At 44.3% G+C, this 8,387-nt stretch overlaps 1 protein-coding gene across 8 annotated transcripts in view; it reads right to left on the reverse strand.

The window, feature by feature from the left end:
• The window catches only part of LOC121293194 (chemokine-like protein TAFA-2), a 221,729-nt gene extending 213,631 nt beyond the window's left edge, over window positions 1-8,098 (reverse strand). For 4 of the 8 annotated variants that reach the window (XR_005946458.1, XR_005946452.1, XR_005946454.1 and 1 more), the window contains exon 1: window positions 7,926-7,996. The gene's annotated coding sequence lies outside the window, so the exon portion shown is untranslated. Of the gene's footprint in view, window positions 1-1,809; window positions 2,470-7,425; window positions 7,548-7,925 lie in introns of those variants that run through there. The other 4 variants (XR_005946455.1, XR_005946456.1, XR_005946453.1 and 1 more) reach the window with 4 other exon arrangements.
• Between the last annotated feature and the right edge of the window lie 289 nt (window positions 8,099-8,387).

Genomic DNA, 8,387 nt, shown 5'->3' on the forward strand with positions numbered 1-8,387 from the left:
GGGTCTCCATATTGAGCACCCTTGCAGTCCCCTACCTGCTTCAGCAGCACGTTCGCCTTTCCACTGCCGAGTATTTCCATCATTTTTGACTTTTATTCCAATTCATTTTGAATCTATATTTTGGATCTGAATCCATAGACCATTCAAAATCAGGCACCCTGCCTGTGCTACTTGGCTCAATCTGCATTACTTACAATGTGCTATCATTGTATTAATAACAAGGAAGACTTGCCATTGTTGGTTTGGTATCTTCATTATGATGGCCACCAGAGCAGCTCCAAGGTACATCCATACCAAACACCACTGCATTGGAAACCTCAAGCACCAGTTGAAGCATATACACAATCATCATGATTCACCTATTTTGTCAATGAAATTAAATTTGCTGCAATAGAAATCAATGCACATCAGAAAAGGTGAAGGGTGGTTTCTGTGAGCCCTCACCTTTTGACAGATTGGATTTTTTAAGATGTGTAACTACAAACTGAAAGCAAGAGCTGTCTCAAAAATATTTCAACAATCAAAGATTTCAGAATCTTCCAACACACCTTTGTCATCTAGCATATTTAACATAATAAAACATCCAAAGCACACACACTTGGTGACATGTGGATATTGGTAAAAGAGTGATGCAAGCTTCATGCATGCAGATAACAATGACCCCTTAATACCAATGCCTGGTTTACTTGGGTGAGATACACATTTATTTCTATGGGCTTTCTTACAATTCCATTTAAATTCATGTGTTTATTATTGAAATTATTATTGTGTGATGTTGATTGAGGGACAAATATTGGCCAGGACACCAGGGATAACTCCCCCACCCTTCTTGCAAACAGGACCGTGAGAAATATTACATCCATGTGACCTGAGGGTCCTCAGTTTAACATCTCATCTGGAAGTGGCACTTCCGACAGTGCAGTGAAATTGAAAGTGCATTCTGTGTAAGGGTTGCACAAGTATAATATAAGAGTATTCCTCTCCCTCAGCAAATTTAAATGGAGACTAGGGGCGTGTTTATTTCCGAACAACCCTAAACTTCTAGTGTGATCCTGGAGTCAGGGCCCCGCCTGGGAGTTGGAGTGAAACATCAAAGAGAAGGCTTTCTATCACAATTTGGGTTTAATATTGTATAAAGTGTAAATCTGATGCAGTGACAACCTGCATGTGAAAGATGCCATTGGATCCCCCTTTTTAAATCTACCTGACCTCTGAGTCACAAGGTTGTGGGTTCAAGTCCCACTCCGGAACTTGAGCACAAAAATCTAGCCTGACACTCCAATGCCGTACTAAGGGAGAGTTGCATTGTCGGAGGTGCCAACTTCCAGATGAGATGTTAAACTGAAGACCTTCAGGTCAGATGGATGTAACATTTCCCATGGCCCTATTTGCAAAAAGAGTAGGGGAGTTACCCCTGGTGTCCTGGCCAATATTTGTGTCTCAGTCAACATCTACCTCTCTCTCTCTGTCTCTATCTCTCTGTCTCTGCCCTTTTTCTGTCTCTCTCCCTCTATCAATCGGTTCCTCTCGCTCCCTCGCTCTGCCTCTCTCTCTCTCACTCTCTCTCAGCCTCTTTCTCTGTCTTTCTCTCACTCTCTCTCAGCCTCTTTCTCTGTCTTTCTTCACTCTCTGTTTGTCTCTCTCGAGCTCAAAGGTTCTGACAATATGGACATAGTGACTAAACATGTCCCCACTCGGGAGAGGAGTTACGCTGTGAGTTGAGATCTGCTCCTATGCAGCGAGCTCTCTCCTCTTCAGCAGCAGATTTGAACTTCGAGCCAGACAGTGTTTAAAAAAAAAGGTCCAAACCTCCTGTACCGGTAGCAGCAGAATAAAGGTGCGGATCCTGTGAAGTATGAGATGGCTGTCCGTCATGACCTCAGAAGACTTCAGCGTAAAATGCAGGGTTTAATGACGGGAGTGGAAAAATGATATTAAAAAAAAATCTCTGATGAACTGGGGCGCTTCGTCTCTTGCCTATTCCGTCAGAAAACATTAAAGTCTCGGATCAGACTCGAATTCCGGGCGATCTCCCTGTCACAATCAAAAAGTGCCTGAGCCTGGGGTGGAGCCTTTACTATACACGTTTCTGTCCGTGGAATGAACCAGAAATGTTTCCGCCTTGTACCAAATTCACCGAATATTCCTTCCAGATATGTACCTTGGACTTAATCCCAAGAACACTTTGTGAGGCAGCCACTATAGCAGTGAAAGTGATCCATAACCAGTCCTGAAGCATCAATAGCCAATCAATCAGAGCAGCAACACCGGCCTTAAGGCTTGGGACACGAGGCACAGGGAATAGGAAATAGTGTCAGGCACATACGGCGTGTAAATGAGGGATGGGGATGTGGCACCGAAGACATTAAACCTTAGTCACTTAAAAGGAATGCTGCAGGTGCGTTTTTTTTTCACATGGCATTGCTGCACTGAGAGTTGACATCAGCCCGGTGTCTATTACATTTTCATTAGTCGTATAACAGATTAGAATTGGTTGTAAAATTAAGAGCTTCAATGCTATCGATAGGAAAGGCGCAGGGGCGTCATGTGAATTCATGCATTCTTGCTCAACAGCGTTCTGTGCGAACGCTGAACGTCTGTTCCATTTAAGAAAAGGCTCTGTTATCCCTTGTTTGTTTTTAAAAGTTACATCCAGTAGCAGGAAGCCAGGGGGAAGCATATTCGCGTGGGAGGAGTCCTGCGGGGAAGCACTGGGAGAAAAAAAAATCTGGAGCTGGTGGATGGATCCCTGTCTAGGCAGACACGTTCCCAGCTAAATCCCGGTGTGGCATCTCACCAAGCGGGGAATGAGAGCTCACCCGCCGGTGCCGCGGGCCACTACAGCGTCCTTATAAAGTTTCGGAGCCTGAGCTGCTCATTTCACTGGAAGTGGGCGGTTGTCACGTAACAAAAACTAGGATCCAGTGCTTTTTTTTTTCGCGTCCGATGTGAATAGGCTGCCAATAAATAAACCCTGGCGCGCATATTCGCCGTCTAATAAGGTAGTGCTAATACTTCCACCAAAAAAACTGACTAAATCCTCCAACATGGACATTCATTCTTCGTGTCATCCAAACCCCTTTGTTGTGCACAAAATGCTGGTCTGGGCTGAAGGAGACAGCCTCAGTCCACGCCAGAATCCAACTCAAAAACAATATTTCCAAAACAATCGTTCTTAACGACAACGTCAAAAAAAATTAAACCGCCGATTACAGTGCAAGAGGGAGATGAAGAAATTAACGTACATTGATTGGAGTTGCTGTAAGTTTCAGTGGCCCCACAGTCAAAAGCATTTTGTAAAAGTGTATTTTTTTTTGTGTATCGGGCATTTAAACCATTGTGTGTGGGAGGGTGGGTGTGGGGTGTTAGATTGAAGCCCAAATTCTTTTCAGCTTTTCTGAGATCTTAAAATACTTTTATGGTCCGGTTACATCAACTTTTATCTTTCTGGTCCCTGGGTCGTAGCTTGTACACTTAAACCCTTTTAATGATTATAATGCTATATTGGGGGGAAATATTTATATATATAATTAACGTGAAATAAACAGCAACTTGCTCCGTGGGTCGACCCACATTATTATTTCCATAACTGAAACCTGCCGGCTTCCCCGTTTGCTCCTAAAGAATTGGGTTTTTTTTTCAACTCGTTATCCCGGCAGTTCTGAAGTTAGTTGTAAATCGACTTCCAGAAGTTTATTTCTAAGCACCCAGCTCATGGGATCGAGTGGCTCCGACTGGGGAGAGCAGCAGAGTACAAATCTGCACCCCACCCTCCTCCCCTCCCAAACTCATCGACTCGATTCCTCGCCGGGTTTCAATTCGGTTTGAGAAACGTGGAACACCCTCGCTGGGTGGGTACATGACCGGCAAGGCTTCAGCTCGGAAGAATGTAGTTTACATTTGCGAGGTTTCGCACCGGCTACGGTTTAAGGGCCGGAATCCGGCTCGGCGGAATGAAAGCAGATTTGGCACTAGCGCTTCGTCAATAACCATTTTCGCCAGACACGGAGCTGTCCAGCAAAGGATCTGCATCTGGGCACCGGAAAACTAACCCGGTCGAGGCCAACATTCACATGTGGCGACTCTTAGGGTGAAACAGAAAGCACTCCAAATACTTCACTCAAATGCTGGCAAAATGCTCCAATATAGACATTCATCCTTGGTGTGTATAAACGGAATTTTAAAAAAGAGGGTTGTGTGTGTGTGTGTGGGGGGGGGGGGGGGGGTGGGGGGTGGGGGTGGTGTAGGTGTGGAGAAATGGAAAAGATGTTGAAAAATACCCATGAGATTCCCCACATTTAACAAAAGGATTTCATTTTCCAACTTTCCCTTTGGAAACAGTAAAAATATAAGTCGGGGCAGAGGGGGTCAGGGTCGGAGACAAGGTAAGAGGAGCGCGGATAAAGCTGGGGATGAAACACAGAATGATTGAGAGGGTGAGGTGCCGAAGCGGCAGCCCGAGAGATCGCAACTTCAACACCAATTTACAAAATCAGTTAAAAGGTTGGGGCGAGTCCCATCGCGTTGAGAGACATTTAAGTTGCGGCGGTGAGATTCAGATTCCCTTGCTGCACAGCAACTTGCAGGCGAGTATATTTCGCTTGCTTCAGGAAATTAAAATCTGCCGAAAGCCCAGGAAAGTGGAGGAACACAAAACAGCGAGGCTGCGAGGCGCCCGTGAAACCCGCTTGGAGCAAGTCCCTGCCTTTACATCGCAGACAAAAGGATGGGTTTCTAGGGGGGAATTCTTCAGGGCTAAGGGGGGGGCGGGGTGGGGGGGAAGAGAGAGGGACGAACTGGATAACTTTTTACAAAGAGCCCGCGCAGGCACAACACACCAAAGCACCCCCCGCGTCACAAGAGTCTAAGAGATAAACAGCCCAAATGGAAAGTGAGAAGAGGTGAAGTGGGCTAGGTAATCGCTAGCTATATGGTAACGGGCTGCAAGGTTGCTGGCAAAGGTTTATCATTTTTGGCTCGCATACCCTCGGCCTGGCATACCGTCCATTCACAAATGCACAAGGACTTGTGTGGGCTGTAGCTATTTATTGATACTGAGTGTAGTATCTCTCGGACTTCACTCTCGGACAAGATCAGGAGGCTGGAGCTTGGGGTTTGATTCGCAGCTGTTCACTCTGCTACCGGAATTCTGATACAAAAAGACCCGCGCAGACGGTGGAAACTTGTTTTCACAAATTTCTTGTGCAGAATTTGATTGTTCATCCACTCTCTCTCCCACACACACACGCATAGCCTCTCATACAATTTTCAACTATATACCTAACATCACACCAACTCATATTATACATACACCGTCATACGCACTCCTCTATTCCATATACACGGCCTCACACAGATATATCTTTTATGTACACAGCCTCACACATACTCATCTATTATACACAGCCTCACACACACTCATCTATTGTATATACAGAGCTTCACACACACTCATCTATTATACACAGGCAGTCTCACACACACATCTATATATACACACAGCCTCACACACTCTTCTGTTATATACGGCCTCACACGCATTACGTACACAGCCTCACAAGCACGTTTACATATACACACAGCCTCATACACGTTCATCTATTATACACACCTTCGCACACACTCACCTATCATACAAAAACAGCCTCACAGTCATCCATTATACACAGACAGTCTGACACACTGACCTTATATGCACAGCCTCACACACACTCAATTATTATATACACATGCAGCCTCACTATTGTTCATCTATTATATACACAACCTCACTCACACTCATCTGTTATACACAGACAGCCTCTCACACTGATCCATTATACACACACAAATGGCATATATACTCATTTATTATATATATCCACACACATCTAATATATATACACAACCTCACACACATATCTATTATATACACACACATATCTATTATATATACACACACACATCTAATATATACACACACATATCTATTATATATACACAGCCTCACACACACATCTATTATATGCACACATAGCCTCACACACACTCATCGATTATATACACACATCCTCACTCACACTTACCTATCATATACACACAGCCTCACTCACACCTATCATTTACACACAAAGCCTCACACATACTCATCTATTTTATACACTGCCTCACACACATTTATCTATCATATACACACAGCCTCACACATAGTCACCTATCATATGCACACACAGCCTCACACACACTCATCTATTTTATACACTGCCTCCTACACACTCATCTATTATTTACAAATAGCCTCACACACTCATCTATTATATATGCAGAGCTTCACACACTCATCTATTATATACACAGCTTCATACACTCATCTATTATATATACACACATACCCTCACTTACACTAATCTATTAAATACACACAGCCTCACAAACACTCATCTGTTATACACATAGCCTCACACACTCATCTATTATACACACAGCCTCACATAATCATCTATATATACATACAGCCTCACACCTCCTCATTTATTCTCATGTGCACACAGCCTCACACACTCACCTATTCTCAGAATATTCACACACAGTCTCACATGTTGTCATCTGCTCCCATACATACACACAGCTTTGTCCATTCATACACACAAAACCTTAGACACACTCATTTACTTTCATACACACACGGCCTTACACCTCATATACACCCACAGCCTAAAACTAATTTACACACTTACGGATACACAACTTCACATACTCTCAGGCCCAGCCTCATTCATACACACACATGAACATACATACAAAAACAGCTACAACCCTAGATCTTACAATCCTACAAAAACAGCCGCGCGCACACGTACATAATCATATACAATCTCTCACACATATACATAACCAGACATCCTCAGACATATATGCTCATAAACATTCGCACACAGCCAAGGCATATTGCTGCAGATAACGCGAACACACAGAAGAAAACCTACACACACACAGCTAGAAACTCAGATACTGATACGAATACACACCACATAATAATACAAACACACACTCATACATATACAACTACACACGGACTCTTACCCTTTCGCATCTTTCATATAATGCACACTTGTACACTTTCGCTTGCACACCCTGACAAGACGCACTCACTCGCATTTCCATATACACATTCATTCACACTTTCCTACACTGTCTTACACACACACACACATATCCAGACACAAAGGCACTCACACAAATCAAACTGGCTGTGAATAACCGATTAACCACAAATATCCCAATAACCAGAGAAGAGGAATCAGATACATCGTGTTGGAAATTGAAACGCAGTGAACACATCCCGGGTTTTAAAAAGCAATGCCAAGCGATGACGATCTTCACACTGTCAGCTTTCAACTTCCCCTAAAACTTAATTTTATGTCGATTTCAATCCTTTTTTTTTACCGTTTTCATAATCCAAGCAGTTATCCGTTGGTGTGATCCCAACCTCTTAAAATGTTTTCGATTTGCTGCCTATGGATGGTTACGTTGTCTGTACCTGTCCGTGTATTCGTGACGATTGTGTGAAGTGCATTGTTAAAGATAGGACACAACAATGCCTTCTTAATACAACATCTCTTCACTTTGATCACCTACCTGCAGCCCCTCCTTCCTGGAGAGATACCTATTCTCCACCTTTACGTTAAGGAAGATGAAGTCTGAACTGCATTCTGGAAAGGGAAAAAAAATAGACCTTCTCCGGTGCAATTTTAGCAAAGTGCAAACGCCTCACTCTAACGTTTGTCTTTTGCGGTTCCTTTCTCTCTTTCTCTCTCTCTCTCTCTCTATTTCTTCCTCTCTGTCTCTGTACACAGCTCTGGCACAAACTGAGCAACAGCACACACACACACACACACAAACCAACTCCCCCCCCCACCCGCCCCCACCAAAAAGCCAAACCTTACAGAGATCGCAGCGATGGCGTTGAAGGGTTCTCCAAAGCCAGCCACCGCTTCCTGCAGCAGTTACCTATCTCACTCCATCTCTGATGTGCCCGCTTTCCTCCTGTAGTTTACCCCCCGCTCTCTCTCTCTCTCTCTTGGGAAAGCCGATTGGACAGATCGATTCACCTCCAGGAAATCTGCTTCCATGTAGATCTCAAAAGAGAAAAAAAAAATTTTCGGGACAGCCCGTCGAGTAACATCACATCCACTTTCCCTCTCCCCGCCTCCCACCACCCACCCCAACTCCCTCTCCAGTTGCCCCGTCAAAGCGACGGTGAGGTCTTCCACCAAGTGACTCCAAGTGATGGGGTGGGCAGTTCCCACCCCACTGCCCACCACCACCACCCCTCCCCCACCCCCACCCCCCCTCCATCTCTCTGCCTGTGTGTTTTGAGATTAATGTAAGATGGCCAGTAAATTATA

The sequence above is a fragment of the Carcharodon carcharias genome, chromosome 21 (genome assembly GCF_017639515.1).
Source record: "Carcharodon carcharias isolate sCarCar2 chromosome 21, sCarCar2.pri, whole genome shotgun sequence".
Lineage (NCBI taxonomy): Eukaryota > Metazoa > Chordata > Chondrichthyes > Lamniformes > Lamnidae > Carcharodon > Carcharodon carcharias.